Raw genomic sequence first — 18306 nt, forward strand, 5'->3', positions numbered from 1 at the left:
CTACAAATATTTATTCTCAATAGATTAAGCCTCCTAACAGTCTAAAACTGTTCCAGCGTAATTTTATTGTTTTATTGCCTTTTTAACTGCGTTTAACTATTAATCCTGTCACGCAAGTTTTAAACCACTTTGTAAACGCTCAGCCCAAGCTACCATATTGAATGACGTAACGTGTAAGTAATCCACGAGATGCATGCGAGTATCCTGTGAAGAATTATTATTTTATCAACATTATCATACTTCATATAACCTTATTATGTAACAAGTTTTTTATATAATTTTATAATGATAGTACAAGTAGATTGTGTACTTTTTATTTATTTAAACAAGTAATAAAACACATTATAAATTTAAAATGATGCAGGGATACAAGGCCAAAAGGAACGCAAACAAAAATACATAGATAATATACTACACTGCATGACTTTCCATGTTAAATTTTAAAATACAAAATGGTTACGTGGCCGGTCGAATCCACCGATCTGAGAGCGAGAGTCTGTAACAATCAAGGTACGTTTTGACTTAATATGTTTAACTTTTACTCAAATTCTAGGTTCTTCGCTACACTACACTGATATTTACCATGATATTATGATGAACAAACTGCATACCAAGGATCTGGAATATACAACTTCCAACTGCAATGATATTAAAGTCAAGCATGCATTTTACAGTGTAATATTAAATTTTATTATTGAAAGTCACGTAGTGATGATCTACGTATAGTTGTAACATTCCTACATTCTTGTTTGCATTATTTTTAATAATACCATCTCTACATCACTTTTATCTTTACAAAATGTTTTTATAACTTCTTTCGTAACGCTTTCCCCTAGCTGTGAATTGGCGTATTCTATGAATGTTTGTAATACAATTTAATATTATATGTATTGATTTTAGTGTACTATTTCACTTCATACCTTATATAGGATTTGGCTCCCTAGAGACATCAATTGTACAGTGTACAAAGCATCGAGTATTTTATATGTTACAGTCATCTAACGTTCATCTGTTATTGGCTAGTAATTCCTGATCCACTGTATACGTAAGATTTTTATAGGAACATTAGATTTCTGCAAGAGAGACTTTAAGGGGTAATGATAACATCGTTTATACTAGAATTATGATTTAAAAAATACTACTAGTTATTACGACTAGGCGGTGATACCGTGCACTATCCTAAAAGACATAGAGTGGATTTAGGTTTAAGCTTACGTTAGTGATAAAGTAGTTGTATACTTACCTCGACTAAAACAAGAGAAGGAAGAATGAACAATTTGGTGGGTTAGTCAGTTTTGGTTTTTTTATCTTAACGATACTTTCTTACCTTACTTTTGGGCTTCTTGGGTAGAGAAAATGAGAGTGAGTGGTAATCACACTTTAAAGTAAAACTCTGTCATTTCTGGTTTGTTCAAATTCATGTATTCTATAATCTATAATTTCTATAATTTCTTTAGTTCTACACATATAATCTTCTGATTTTATGACGATATATCCAAGAACAGTTGGGCATGAATTAAACAAAAACTTATTATGTAGAATATGAAGTTAATAATACAAATAAACTACCTTACGACACCAAAATGTTATTTTTTCATTTAATTAAACACTCAACGTTTCGCCATTTACGATATTCAGAATCGTTCACTAAAACACAACTGAGCCTGACAGTACAGAGCTTCAAATATTATAATGTCATTTATGTCATATTGACTTATATGCACTAAAGAAATTGAATATGAAGTTGCTGTAATTGTATTTAAAGTAAATAAGCGAAAAACATGGAATTAGTATAAACGAAATATATTTCTATATAAAACATGTTTTGCATAAATACCTTGTATTTGTGAACAATTACCATCTTTGACTGACATCTCGAGAATTTTTCTTGATCGAAATCTTAATAAAGCGACGATATAAAATACCGAATTTGTAAACTTATGGCATGATCAAGTGTAAAAACAATCACTGACTTTGTCACTATTTCACTTCTTTTTCTTTTTCCTTCCATAGTAGTATCAACTCTCCTTTTTTTCTTTTACTCACTTTTAAAATATTAACAATGCATTGAGCCCACTACCACAGAAATTTAAACTTTAAGCTGAACTGTTGATTTTCAAGAGCCTTTATTGAGGTAGTTGGAAACACATAATAATTATAAAATCACGAATCTTTAAAATTATCGTATCAAGAAGCGTAAAAATCAACTGTCGTCTTTTTTTTTTTTTTGTAAACGCCTTGTGTGTGTATTCAAATCTTATTTGTATATCATCTGAAATGGGTAATTATTTTATATCGCATAATGTCAAGCATCAAAAAATGAATGCTATGGTAATGAATCCTGAGGCTAATTGATTATATAGCAAGTAAATTCGTGATTTGTGTGAGAACCGTATTAAAACTTTAAGCTTAATTGTAGATTTTTTGGCATCTGCTGTAGCTTGTATTGAGATATAATAATGCTGCGTTATTTATAAGACACGGTATGGAAAATAATGAATTTATTGTGCTTCTTTACATTACTGAAGTAATTGTCTTCAAAGTCAGTGTTATAAACCTTTGAACTCACATAGAATAATGCATATTATTCCACTTTTGCACTCGTATAAACGTAAAAGTACCACTATACATCTGGATGTACCACTGCAGGGTCCCGAAAATGTTCTATTTCAAGATTAAATAACGCCAAGATTTAGAGTAACAAATGCATTTATTTCTTGATTTTGAATTTCATAAGTCATGCCGTGTTGTAACTTACAGAGTACATAATTTATCTCATGATTCTTGGCATGTACACGACTTACTGACGTTGAAACAGTACAAATTGCGACGTTACACGTCCCTTATATGATGTTATTTTTGTGTCTACTGAATGACAGACAGACAACACAATACTGTAAAGGTGGTACGAGTGGTTAAGACAAGTAACCTCTCCAGGTAGCCTCTGGCTTTCTTGTGAGGGAAATTAGCCAACAGGAATATTATATTTCATGTGAACTAACACGGACTCGCTGACACAAATTGTTATTTTATTTACAGACTGCAAGATATGTAATGTGTTACCAAAAATATTTTAGTTTATTAAAGGTAAGTAAAAAACTGTAATTTTAAAGAAACTGTTACATTCCACTATTGTATGAGGCCTACTTTATCTACTTGTTTCTCTCATTGGTTAAACTCTCCATGTCATCCTCAATGAAAGGTGTTTCTTCCAGCTCAACATCTATTCAATGTATGAAATGTATCTTCCACTGGGTGATCCAGAACAAGATTCTTCCATTATGAAAAATCTGCCTCCATATATGTATCCTGCCTGAAGGTTTTTTTTTTTTTAGTTTTTTTATATCTCACTTTCCTTCATAGCTGACTCATTACAATTTTGTTTCGCTCTTCTAGGCATCACTGATGAGCCATGAAATCGAAGAAACTAGTCTGTTGCACCGGGAAAAGGGAATCAAAGTACAGATTATGCCTCTATATAATTTTTTCTGGTAAGATTCACTTTGTGGTGAAGAAAAGAAATTAACAAATAAATAAATAACATCGAGTTTGCTGAGTGGTTATAGATAGTTAATTGTGACAGTAGGTGGTTACATGTTATCAAAACACCTAAAGTGTTTCATGTAATTAGCCATGAATAAAGATATACACCTCAAAACCGAACAAGTTTAAAGATCTCGTCATAAAGCTGATTCTTAGTATTACTTAATATTCTCTCACATTAAATATATCTCTGACATATTCCGAGAAAGACAAGGTTTAATAGTCTCGTGATATAGCTGATACCTAACATTATTTTATCAGATCAAAATATCCCTGACATACTGTGTTTCCTATATCCAATACGAAGACAATTCCGTTCAATTTAGGGCTCACTAGGCAGGTTGAGACATAAGAAACGTAGTAGTGGCGTTGAAATCATAATAGTTGCTGTAACAAATGGATTTTAGATGAGTCCGGAATTGAGTGAAACGCGTCGTCGGCAATGGATACAGAGAACGTAGCATGGTTGAAATATTGTTATTATATATTCTTCTAATTCTTGAAAATCTCCAAGGGACTAAATAAAGACTGCAGTGTTAGAAGATATAGTAGGCCTAATTTTAATATTTTTAATATTTTATTATATCAAAATACCTTTGAAAATGAAATATAAAAAGGAAGAACCTAAAGATGAAATTAACGCATTGAAATAAACCAAACAAAGCTTGTATAAAATAAAACAGCAAGTTATTTTCCAACAAAACCTACGAAAAGGATCAATAAATGAATTCTTAATTAAATCAGAATCCCTGATGGAAAGACATTAAAAAGTCAAACCAATTATTACGTAAGAATAGAAAAGGACTTTAAAGGATATAATAATAATAATCACACAAACTGATAAAGGTAATACTGTTGTGGTGCTCTAAGAAAACAAAACAATACAAATATTTACTCAACACTGATATTTACTTACCCTTAAGAAGTACACATACAAAGAGCACAAAAGATACATTCCCACCAGTGGCACAGCAGTAAGTCTGCGAACTTACAACACTAGAAACGGGGTTTTAATTCACGTCGTGGGCAGAGCACAGGTAGCCCATTATATAGCTATGTGCTTAACTACAACCAACCAACCAAAGATACATGAGAAACCTCTCTCAATGAGGTTAATTCTATAACGTAAAACAGCTTCAAGTGTGAGTTAAGTAAATGATTAGTTGGGATCCTAGAATGATACACAAGCAATGAGAATATCGTCGTGTACATCTTCTATGAAGAAAAAAACAAGTGGAATAAGAGAGCTCTAACACTACGTGTAGCTTCAATACGGAGTCAATATATACTGTAATATCGCTGGAAAAAGCTATAGCAATTACACTAAATAAAATACAGAATGACCATAGGAAATTTATAAAACTGTCTTTAGAATACTTGAAAAATGTTTTGGAATGATGAATTAATAACTGTTTTATATGTGGAAAAAGAAACCTACTACGTTTAAGGAGAAAGCTTAAAAATAGGAAGCCCATTATCTCCAGTATTAGAAACGTTATTTCTCGTCAGAATAGGGACAAAGCTGTATTTCCACCGCTTTATAGTTAAAATATGTAGATGATATCCTGTGTGGCTTTAAAGGAGAAGAAAAATCAATGTGTGTGTGTTTTTAACATGTTAACAAACAACAAAGATATGTAAAAGTTACAATAGAAAAGGAGGAAATAAATGTATAAAACAATTCTTAACGTGAATATAAAGAAACAGAAAACATTGAGTTTAAAATTTCAGTAAAGGCAGACTTACAATGGAAATTATGTAAACTGTTTTTCTGCATACAACAAAAATGTAAAAACTTTAATAGGACGCACAGTAACAGCACTAATACTATGAACCAATTAAAATGTGGAAAATCGAACAGAAAACATTGGGAAATGTTAGAAAAAAGTATTATCAAAACATAATTGTGACTGAATAAAGTAATCAGTACATCAAGAAGAAATAGACAAAAACAATAACAACAGAATTGAACAAATCACTCAAGAAGAGAAACAAATATATATTTATGAGTCAATGCCAATTGTATGTGTAATTAGCTAAAATGTAATTAGTTTATAGTTGAACTAAAAAACAAACTAAATGCAAACATAAAATCGTATTTAAACTACGGAAAAACATTAAAAACTTCTCTATCGAAGCGACATCATAATGATTGGTTTGTTTTGAATTTCGTGCAAAACTACTCAAGGACTATCTGCGTTACATCATAATGAAAATATGGCACTGACACAGTGTGTAAATTAGAATGTTTACAGTGTGAAAGATTCTATATAGAAGAAACACATAGCAAAATAATAACCTCACACATGGAAAATGAAAAACAAAGAGTCAAACGTAAATTATTAAGTCATCAGAAAATAAAACAGTGTGTTAAAAATATTAAAATATAGAATTGGAGAAAAACTCAAATATAAAAAAAAGAAACCATAATAGCCAAAAAATTATATCTTGAAGTAAATAAAACATCAAGAACACGATTACACTTGTATTAGGTTAATTAATTAAAAACGAGACTGAGCTAGTGTTATCACACACAATTATAATTTGAAAGTGTTTTTTTACGTTAATTGTTGTATATGTCTCACTGCTAGAGATGAAACGTTGTAGTGAAATGAATGTTAGTATTATTTTACAAATAGCCGTTTCAAAACTTTGAGTACGTTAACGATTAGGTTTGAAGGTCATGTCATAAAGTTGATGCTTAATATTAATATCAAAATTAATATCAAAATATCAAAAGAGATATCAAAATATCTCTGACACATAATGTTAACGACAAGGTTTAAATGCATCGTCATAGCGCTGATTTCTAACATTCTCTCAGCGGAAGGCGTCTCATGGTTTTAGTGCCCACTATAATAAATAATAACATAACAGCAACAACTAAGACGTTTCAGAAGTCTATTCAATATCGTTATGTAGTATATAATAAAAATATATTATAAATCACGAGTAAAAATGGAACACCGACAAAGAATAAAAGTTTTATTAGTTAAGAAAGTTTCTCAATGTTTATTCAGGAAGTGAGTTCTGAATAGCAGTAATAGAAATAGAACGGTTCCACGTACCTATAGTGTGATCTTTTATAATTCTTTAAATCTTGGTGAAAAGTGGCACGTATTAATCGTTTATGAAATAAATAGTATGAAAAGGCTAATTTATTCTTAGAGCATAAGCAAGCCTATCTAGCTAAGTTAGTGTACTGTAAATAGATATAACCATACCACCATCATATATATTTAAAAACAGCTGGTATGGGCTGAGAAAATTTTATGTAGAGAACATGACGATGACCGAAGAAGGTTGAAACGTTGTTCGCTTCTCTACATAAAATTTTCTCAACCACACCAGCCGTTTTTAAATATATATTTTTCTCTACAAGTGGGTTTTCTCGTCATCACGGATCATACCATCATCAATATTCTTATTAAGAGAAACGTTAAGACATTTTACAGTAAGTCTTCCAGTTTAAGCTTTAGTATTTAATGAAACACGATTGAAAACGATTCATAAATCCAGGGAATGAATTTGGAAAAAAACACGTGAAAAATGTATAAGAGAATTAGCGACTGAGAAGGGGATTATTTACCTGAAAGTTTCCTATGAAAATATCGCCTTCATTATAACGTAGATTAAACTGAAGTGACATTAGTTAATGTTTTGTGAAAATTCTGTTTCAACATCTGAAAAGTCATGTTTTTCCTAGTCTCCTGGGTAAACACATAATTAGGAGTTGACTGAGATGAGTTTTAAGCGCACCAAACAGTAAAAACCGTAATAACAATGTGTGTTGTTTATTACAAAAAATACTAAAAGATGCAGCCCTCTCACAAAGGTTTACCGCATCACAGTTTTATAATGTTGTGTAATTTTTTGAAAAAAATTCTAAAAATTAAAAGTCTCATGTAAATACTTTCCGCGAATCACTTTTATAATAATGTATCGTCTTGTCGTAAATAATTATGAAAAATACAACCCTTTTGTAACGTATTACTCCACCACATTATTATAACGATAACAATGCATGTCAATTTATTTTACAAATGTTAAAAGATAAAACCTCCATGTAATTTTTTTGCTTGAGAAATTTACAACAAATATATCTAAATATATTGTCCTAACATCTAAATGATTAATGAAACTGAATTTGAAGCGCTGTAGGTACTTTATGCTAGCACTATATTTAAAGAAAATAAGTAAAATAATACTTGTATATGAAATATTACCATGATTATGTGAAGTGTCAAGTAAAAATAACAACAAAACAAATGGGGAACAACCGTAACAGGTGCGATTAATCCACAAATAAAAAGTTTGCATGCAAAATGTCACGTTCTGTGATAAACGAGATTTTCTGACTATAGTCGTGTGCTAGCAGTCTACGACCCATCAACGCACGCTTGCACATAAAATCGATTTAAACTGTTACGCGTGGAAAGAGTTACTATACTGTGTTAGAGCATGGATACTTGTTTATTAGATCAAGTCGAAATACCCTGCGATCACAAACGTAAATATAGTTAAAATAAAAGAGCCAAAACAATCTGTTTGCTGCCTCTAATGGTTCCTTTCAAGTGGAATAAGAAACAATAAGATGTCGCTAGGTCCAAACGCGTGTAGAATATTAGTTTTCCTGTTAACCTGTAGCACACTGGATTTCAGGATTACAGGGTAACCTTCTCGTCATGTATAAATTATAAATATTGTTAACTTTTTGTAAGAAAGACTGAAATGGATAGCTTTTAGTGATCAAAAAGTAGTTACGATATTTCTTCCGCAAGACCCTAAGCGATGCTCGGTTCCCACCCTTACCTTTACCAGTAAGGTTATGTTACGATACTAAAGTTTTAAACAAAGCAACAAATGCCTAATGCATTATTTAATAGATGATATTTCATTTTACAACAGCAAGCGTAAAAAGACTTGCAGAGATAGACTGTTAGAAAGTTAAAAGTTTCATTTGTTGTGGCAATAAAATGTGTGACAGAAAAAGAAAAGGAAACGAGAAATAACATAGTCATTTTATTGAGGAATGAAGATTTCTTAGCAAATACAAACAAATACTTTCGAATCAGCAAATTAAAAAAACAAACAAGTGCATTATTTATAGACGAGAGTCGTTGGATAACTTTCGCTTGCAGTACTCTAAAGGTTAACTTTAATTTGAGCAGACATGGCCTGGTGGTTCACAAACTGAAGGTCGAGGGTTTGAATCCCGTCACCGATCATTGTCGATCTTTCAGACATGCGGGGTATTACAATGTAACAATCAATCATTATAGCGATGGTATAAGAGTAGCCTCAGAGTTCTTGGTGAGTGGTGATGATTAGATGCTTTTCCTCTAGTGTATCACTGCTATATTAGAGATGACTAGTACAGATAAGCTCTCGTGTAGCTGTGCGCGAAAGTCTAAAACAGACCACACCAACTTTAATTTGTTATAACTATGATTCGGCGACAAGTCTCATAATGTGTAATGCTAAAAATCAGGTTTCAATTCTCCCACTGGACAGAGCACAAGAAGCCCAATGTGTAAATATGTACTGAGTGAGACGCAAACTGAACTGAGCTACGACAGCAAACGGTTAGAGGAGCCCTCCCGAACCTCATAAAACTGTGTAGACCGTAAATGCCTATAACCGCTAGTGTCAAAAATATCGTTTTAATTATGATTTTCTGTGCGCTGCTATTATCAGGATACGAGAAGGTAAAAATGGAATAAAAATATTTGGATCTGATGTAGATTCACTGGCGTGAAATACGTTTTAACGGGATGGAATAATTACGAGGTTGGAGGTAATTGCTATCACGGGTTGAATATTACACTTTCTGTCTTCCCGATCATCGGTCACATCTATAAACGTCCTTAAATTGTTTTTTCTTGTCAAATCGCTAATATTAAAATATGGGTGTTGCATTATACCTTTCATGCATCACGTCCGCGTATATAAAATGTTATTATTGAAATGTCTATTACACTGTACGTTTTGCAACAGATTTACTGTTATGCCTTTATTTTAATATTTACATTCGTTTCAGTTTGATGCATGTGACGTATATTGTTGAATGTATATTGCGCAAGCCTTGCCTGTTCTCTAAATTCGTAGAAGAATCAACAATATATGTTTTACGAAAAAACTAGACTTCAAACAGTATAGAAAATTTAATTTCTATTTACTGAGTCACTTTCAAATGTCTAAGATACTTTTCCTACATTGCACAATATTTTATGCTTATCAAAGGCTTATTTTCATTCTCTGCTCGACTTTCGCGTCTCAAAAGAGAGGTTGTTTTGTTGAAACAAAATATTCAGTTGTTATAAAACAATTTAACTGCTGATGTCGCTTTTCCCAGATTTTTCTTAACTTGTCTATTGAAGTCAGAAGTATGAAATGGTAAAAACTGCATACATAAAAAGTATTACTTAGGGTATTTTATCTCTCATTGTCAGGTCTAACTGATGAGTTCTGATATTGAACGAGAAGCTTCTAGGAAACAAAAGACATATGAAATGTTATTTTTTCATACTTCTGTTTCTGAGCCGAATGAACAAATTAAGAAAAATGTCGAGAAAGAAATACCTACAGTTAACGTTTTATTATAATAACTTTTATTGGTTTTCCAATACTTCGCTGTTTTGTCGTTTCAACCGTAACTTAGGGACTAATTATTTATTCAAAATATTAATTTAACTTGTTTCACCACTTTAGACTTAAAAGCGGTTGCTAAAACTATCCAATTATTATTTTGAATCCGACGTTTACAAACATTCCCTGTTACATTAGTGTTAACATAAAAACGTTAAATATAGATCAAACTGGATATAGCAAATGAGTCCAGCTGAACAAAGATTAATAAAAAATACAAATAAAAAAGAAATACAAATTCATCATCACTTTTCAAAAGCAAACATCTGTTTAATGTCTATAGAAAAATATTTTCCATACGTTTTTTGTTGCATTTCCTTTTGTGACGAAAAATACAATTATTGTAGTGTCGTGATTTATCTGCTTAAAAATAATTTTTTCAACTTCTTCAGATAAAAACATCATATATTGACTTCACATAATTTGTAGGGTAAATTTGAAGTTGAAATATACTGGAAAAACGTGAAAGGCCTCACGTATAACAGCTCTCCTACTGTTTCATTTGAATGTCTTCTGAGAGTTTAAAACAACCAAACTTATACTTTTAAAAGACACCACGCCACAGTGCCGTGCACAGCACAAGACGGTAATGGACGATAAGATATGTTTGTTTCAGTGCAGAGACACACAACTGGATATTTCCGACCTGTTCACTACAGGTAATCGAAAGCCGTCATGAGACAGTAGGGATCTAACTACATAATTTTACCATTATTAATGTTCAAGCTTAACGCTGAGCCATCAGCTGATTCAGTGAATGAAAAGCTGAATATCCAACTACCAGAAAAACAATACTACGATCACGTGATAGATGGGGAGGTTAAATGTAAAGGTACTTGTGTGTTTTCTTTTAGCAAAGCCACAAAGGCTATCTGCTCAGCCCACCGAGGGGAATCGAACCCCTGATTGTAGCGTTGTAAATCCGGAGAGTAAAGGTACTACATTCAACTTTATAAATATTTATTTATATGACGTTATAGTAATTCACGTGATCAAAAACAACTATATATTCTAAAACTCTATCTGTATATCATAACACTTATTCATTTTACTTAATTTGCATTTCAATGTACTTTGTTTGTTTTTTTTGGAATTTCGCACAAAGCTACTCGAGGGCTATCTGTGCTAGCCGTCCCTAATTTAGTAGTGTAAGACTAGAGGGAAGGCAGCTAGTCATCACCACCCACCGCCAACTCTTGGGCTACTCTTTTACCAACGAATAGTGGGATTGACCGTCACATTATACACCCCCACGGCTGGGAGGGCGAGCATGTTTAGCGCGACGCGGGCGCGAATCCGCGACCCTCGGATTACGAGTCGCACGCCTTACGCGTTTGGCCATGCCGGGCCGTTCAGTGTACATATTTAACTTAAATTGAATCTATTTAACATGAGTCTACTTTTTTGCATCCGATAAAAGCCGTTGGAATTTCTGCATCGTTCTTTTAAAAAGACACATATCTACCGATGTACACTACACGAGAATTTATTTAACTGTAAAGTCATGCATATTTAACTGAAGCACACACAAGGGGCCGGGAGTTAATGTGCATCCGAGGATCTGTTTTCCTTAACCTGTAAAAACCCTCAATCCCTTCTTCGAACTTATAGTTTAAGAGTAATGATCAAATCCAATTATTTGATTAGAGCATACTAAGATAGGCGGTGTATGTTGTTGACTAACTGGTATATTAGTTCAAAATTAGGGACGATTAGTGTAAATTGTTTTGTGCAGCTTTGCGCAAACTTAGGAAATAAAGTAAAACACAAACAACAATGTTATCACATATGATTGAATATATCAATGGACAATGTCTGCTTTGTTATTGTGATCTCTATTCTGATTAGTTTAAACATATACACATCTACAGGGTGCCATCCCCTATCTGCAAATTATCAAAATCTTTAATCGCATGATGTAATTTCGTAATTTAGCGTTTACAATATATAAACAATCTGAGAGATTAGTTTGTTTTGAATTTCGCGCAAAGCTAAATGAGGGCTTTCTGCGTTAGCCGCACATAATTTGGCAGTATAAGACTAGACGGAAGGCAGCTAGTCATCACCATCCACTGTCAGCTCTTGGACTACGTTTTTACCAACGAATAGTGGCATTAACGTGGAGTTTACGCATAAAGTAAAATGTTATTAGAGTAAGTTATAATATCTATTGCAGTATTATTTCTCAAATAGGCTGATGAACACCTCGTCTACTCTATCCTTTATCGTATATAAAGTGTTATCGCATTTACAACACACCAGTAGGTTACAGCTACCCAGTGTGAGAGAATCTGCTTCCGTAGAAGTACTTATTCTGTTAAGAAATCAGCCCATAACCTGTCGAAGGTACATTGAGATTTATTATTCGCTAAAATTTATTGGCTAATAAAACCTCACGGTTTATGTGACTGCTAGAGAAGTTCAACTTAGTAACATGCTGTTTTATAGCCGCTCACTTCAAGTTAAGTTCTAAGGGATGAGGCACAAATATAGGAAAGAGAAACAAGGACCTATTTGCGATTATTCATCATCAGGTATTTCTAACTGATCCTTCATTTTTTTCCCTCTACGCCTTCTTTCGATTTCACAAATTATGCTTCGTAAAGTTAACCTTTATCAGTTTATGAGATCGCTAAGAATGCTACTACAATCTCTTTGTCGAAGGTAATTCTCTAAACAAAATGTATAAAAAACTGAATTTAAGGTCAAAATTAATAAGAATTATAATATCATGTATTAGGGCTAACAAGTATATATTTTTGTAAGTCTGAATTTATGTGCACGAATAATGAAACGCATTATCTTACAAGATTTGTTACTGAAAAACTTAACACAAAAGGTGCCAGGTTTTAAAAACTGCAACAATATATTTATCACAGTGTATGAAGAAATAAAACATAATTTGTACACTTGTAAAACATGGGATAGATCTCGGATACTGCTATTAAAAATCAACTAACTGACTAAAAAGGACACGATAAAAACATGTAAAAATGTGAAAACACATTTTAGGCTTTTAAAAAGTATCAAATGTGATAAGCTCCAAGAAATATGTTTAGCGATATACCAAAACTTAATGTAAAATAACCGACTCTAGTACTGTACGATAAATGTGTTTGAGAAGTATAAACAAAACGACTCTTTAGGTTATTGTATATTATATCTTGTACGGGTTTTTTTCTGACTGAGTGTGTTTTCTTTAATAAAATTAGTGGCCTTTGGAGTTTGTGCTAGGTTCGTCACGCTGACGCCCTTTGAACAAAAAGCAAAAATTCAGTTATTGAGTCAATCCAGAACTCACGAGTGTTTCGTTTTCAGTTAAAGAGAAAATGAGTATATGAATACATGAATTTGTTTGTTTGTTGTTAGGAACGAAGCTTTGCATAGGGTTGTCTGCGATGCGACCAATTCTCGAGTAACGAAATTTGATTTTTAGCATTATAAGCGTTCAGACTTTCGATCGAGTCACTGGGTGGGGCAGGCTACATGGAAGATCTATAAGTGACTTTTATTTTGAATCTGAAAATTAGATTGTAAATTATTCAAAAATACAATAACGGCAAGTTTTACAGTAGGTAGGTTCTTTTAGTAATTAAAATGTTTCCACTCGTAGTACTGAGCCATCACTAAGGGTTGAAACATTGTAATTAATAAACTAAGAACTTACCTACTGTAGAAGTTGTTATGGTATTTTTAAATTAATTATCCAGTTAAGTAGGTACCTCACTAAACATTGAATAAATGTATTTTTGTCAGTAGAGAGATGTTTAGTAAGTACGTAAGTTCGATAAGGACCCGACATGGCCATGCGGTTAAGGCACTCGACTCGTAATCTGACGGTCGCGGGTTCGAATCCCCGTCACACCAAATACGCCCGCCCTTTCAGCCGTGGGTGCGTTACAATATGACGCTCAATCCCGCTATTCGTTGGTAATAGAATATTCCAAGAGTTGGCGGTGGGTGGTGATGACTAGCTGACTTCCCTCTAGTCTTACACTGCTAAAATAGGGACGGTTAGCACAGATAGTAGCTTTGTGCGAAATTCAAAACAAACCAAACCAAAGTTCAATAAGACTTTCTACCGGCTGTGGCGTCATTAATTTACACTGAAAACAATGTTAAGTCACTTTGTTATTGCATTACCAGATAGGGTTCCATATTTCATAAAGTTTTGGACACACTGATTTACCCCTACTGATTTTAGTAGGGGTAAGTTATTAGAAAAAAGATTTCTGATGGAATTCCCCCCTTTTATTTTTTCATTAGGTAATTTGATTCTGACCAAGTCATGAAAACGAACAGGTTAAAAATTAGTAATAGTTCGAAAAAAATGACTTTGTACGTTGAGAAAGAAAGCTTTGAAATAATCCACAAGTTTGACTTTTAATGATGTGTAATTAATTAGAAATGAAAATATCAAACTCAAACCCTTAAAATACAGTTGAAATACGTTGTAAAGCCGTCAACTTCAAGAGTCGTTATAACTGTGTCAGTGCAGTTTGTAAGTGCCGCTACTGATTTCCTTTCTGTGTCAGTAGTTCGAAATATCGGATGGCTTTGGGTCTCTTTGTTCACTCTTTCAACCCATGTGTTGCATAAGGTGTCTTTCAGTATATACTCTCAAAACAATCTGTTAAACACAGTTCGTTCGTTTTCCTTCGGATATATACTACCTTTACTATATATACTACATATAATACTTTTTATTTCTACGTGCTCATTTAATTTAGACGTAATATCAGGCCATCTCATAAATGATGTTTGAAAATTTAATACAGAAAGTGCATCATCATTTCTGTCTTTGTAGAAGGCTTAATGACTAAAATATGCAGTAGGACATGTAAAAAATGTTCAGAGAAATAAAAGGAACTAACCCAACTCCACTTTTTCAGATCATTAATCAAATAAATCCTTATGAAGATGGATGTCTCTAAGGAACACATTAAGCATATAATGCTTTATGAGTCTAAAAAAGGCAATAGTGCACCAGAAACGACAAGAAACATTCAAGGTGCGGAATCTCTCAATGAAAGTAAATATCGGAGGTGGTTTCAGAAGTTTAGATCAAATGACTAGAACTTAAGTGATGCGCCACGTTCAGGTCGTCCTATTGAGATCACTGATGAGTTACTGCTAGCTGCACTTGATGAAGATTATGCTGTAACAGTTGAAGAACTAGCACAGAAACTTAATTCAACCCATTCAACAGTTCACCATCATCTGCAACAGCTTGGAAAGGTGTCAAAACTTGGAAAATGGGTTCCCCATGATTTAACAGGAGCCAGCCTTAGAGTAAGAGTGGACATTTGTACTTCTCTGCACTCTCATGAACGTAACTCACCTTTTTTTGGACAGATTAGTGACTGGAGATGAAAAATGGATATATTATAAAAAATTTTGGCTAAAGCACAGCCTAAAATGGACCTCCACCCTAGAAAGTCTTGTTAAGCGTTTGGTGGGATATTGTTGGTGTGATTCACTTTGAGTTGCTGCCACTCAATATAACGATTACATCAGACTTCTGTTGTCAATAGTTAGAGGACTTGAATGTTGTGCTGAAAGAAAAGAGAACTGCTTTGATCAATAGTAAAAATGTTGTGTTACACCAGAATAATGCACGGCTCCGTACAGTAACGTTTGAATCTGTAAAGAGTGAAGAGCAAGACTGGGAAAAAACTTCCACATCCTCCTAATTCTCCAGACCTTGTCCCATCTGTTCCGAAGTTTGCAGAACTATCTTGATGGAAAAGAGCTTGAGAAACATAAAGATATCAAAACTACCCTTTCTATATTCTTTTCCTCCAAACCCCAAGAAGTTTATAGAAGAGGTATTCAGAAGCTTGTGAATCGTTGGAAGTAATTAATAATAATGGAACATACATTATTGATTAAATGACATTAAAATGCGTTTGAAATCCTTTCTCTTTTTCTGAACCAAAAATCGGACATTACTTAAGGGATGACCTGAAACTTTATAATGTTGAAAATCTTTCAGATTTTTAAATAAATAACAGAAGTTTTGTATGTATCGAAATATTTTTATTTGTATTGTATTATGCCAAACTATTTCACACGTTTATTTCATTTGTAAAAATACTACTTTTTTATTTATATTTCATGAAAAGGTATACATGAATTTTACATAATTCATGAAAGAAAAATTAATGTATTCGAGAAACAATTAAAAGGAACAAGTTTCACTTACTAGTTCATTATTCATGCCGATAAATATAAGTACATCTCAGGCCCATTTTTTAATAAAAATGTTATGAAGTGGAAAAGTTGGGATCGTCTAGTGTTGGGTGCGGTGGAGAGGATGAAGAGAGTTATGTCGTCGTCAAGGCGTAAACGTATTACAGTGTGAGAAGAAGCTGTGCCATTAAACAATCAATCGATGATACTGATAAACTTATACCTTCTTCAGACTGTCTTCCGTAGCAGAACAAATGTCATCCCTAGGAATGTACGGATACAATTCACAACGTCTGCCTCCTTGGAGCTTGTAATATCACACAGTTTGTTTGTTTGTTTGTTTTTGAATTTCGCACAAAGCTACTCGAGGGCTATCTGTGCTAGCCGTCCCTAATTTAGCAGTGTAAGACTAGAGAGAAGGCAGCTAGTCATCACCACCCACCGCCAACTCTTTGGCTACTCTTTTACCAACGAATAGTGGGATTGACCGTAAATTATAACGCCCCCACGGCTGAAAGGGCGAGCATGTTTGACGCGACGGGGATGCGAACCCGCGACCCTCAGGTTACGAGACGCACGCCTTAACACGCTTGGCCATGCCGGGCCTAATATCACACAGAGCTATATCAATCGAATAGCTGGAGATAAAGCCATAAAATATCGAATTTTTTACAAAGAAAATACAAGAGTGGAACACAAAGCTCTTATAACTTATCTAAAGAGGATATCTGACTAGAAATAAATCAGCCTCAGAAGTTCACACAGTCTTAGTATGTCTAAAAGTTTTCTACTTTTTTACATGTATTCTTATAGTCATTATAAAACAATTATATACACTTTATTTGAATTGAAAAACAATTATTTTTCAATTTGCTTATTGCACACACATGCGCGCGCAAACACACACACACACATATATATATATATATATTACACTGCAAGTACGTGCTTTCTGAATGCATATAATATTAAACAGTAACCAAACAACATGAAAAACAAAAATATCTTGCAAAATAGTAAGGAATGATATCATTAGCTTCCAACAACTTAGCACAGTTTTACTGTAAAACCTACGTTAAATTAAATCAACACAAAATTGCTTCTGTTTTTCAAACGACTTTTGACATTTACGTGAACAAAAGCACTGAAAAAGACTGCGTTATTATAAAATCTATTTTAAGAGTTTCTAATGTGAAAGGATATAGGTAACAGAGAAAATTATGCTCTCTAGAGAATAGTTTTGAAAACTGATACGGCTTGCTACCGTTATTAGAAGAAATATTCCCTCCCAATAGCAGACGGAATGGTTGGCGGCGATTGCACGAAAGATAAACAGTTTGGAGGAAAGCCATTTAAATGAAAAAGTTATATCTATGGCAAATAATCTAAATGAATAATGTATTGAGCTCAAGTAAAAACACAGAATCTATATAAACGTCTTAAGCAAAATGGAAATATAACACACTCAGGTGCAGATCAATCAGACTCTGGAGGAAAGAAAGCCAGTGTGCAAAATGGGACGGTTTTTACACAGTATGTTCTGTTCTTCCCATATTTTGTGCACTATTAATGACAGTGATGATAACTTTAACTTAATCATAAATTATATTTTTAAAGAAACACAACGGTAACAAAGAGCTGAAAAGACGTAGACATAACGCATTTTTGTTTGATTTTCATTAATATTTTAATACCACAGCTTAGCAATATATTATAACTTCAACAGTACATATAGAAAGGATTTTTACACGCGACTACGAGTTCAAATCTTCACTCAGCTTATAGGGTGTTAAACAGGTGCTTTACGAGTTCGTTTCTGATGTGCAAATTTATATGGAACTTTGAGCCGGATGTGCTATAGTGAATATTGGCATGATGGGACTGTGAATTCTGGGATTGATTGTTCGACATCCGTTATTTCGA

The 18306-nt window shown here is 33.2% G+C and overlaps 1 protein-coding gene across 2 annotated transcripts in view; it reads right to left on the bottom strand.

The window, feature by feature from the left end:
* LOC143258631 (popeye domain-containing protein 1-like) overlaps positions 1 to 18306 on the bottom strand; it is a 155337-nt gene that overhangs the window by 75198 nt on the left and 61833 nt on the right. The gene's annotated exons all lie outside the window — the stretch shown is intronic.

Source organism: Tachypleus tridentatus, chromosome 8 (assembly GCF_004210375.1).
Source record: "Tachypleus tridentatus isolate NWPU-2018 chromosome 8, ASM421037v1, whole genome shotgun sequence".
NCBI lineage: Eukaryota > Metazoa > Arthropoda > Merostomata > Xiphosura > Limulidae > Tachypleus > Tachypleus tridentatus.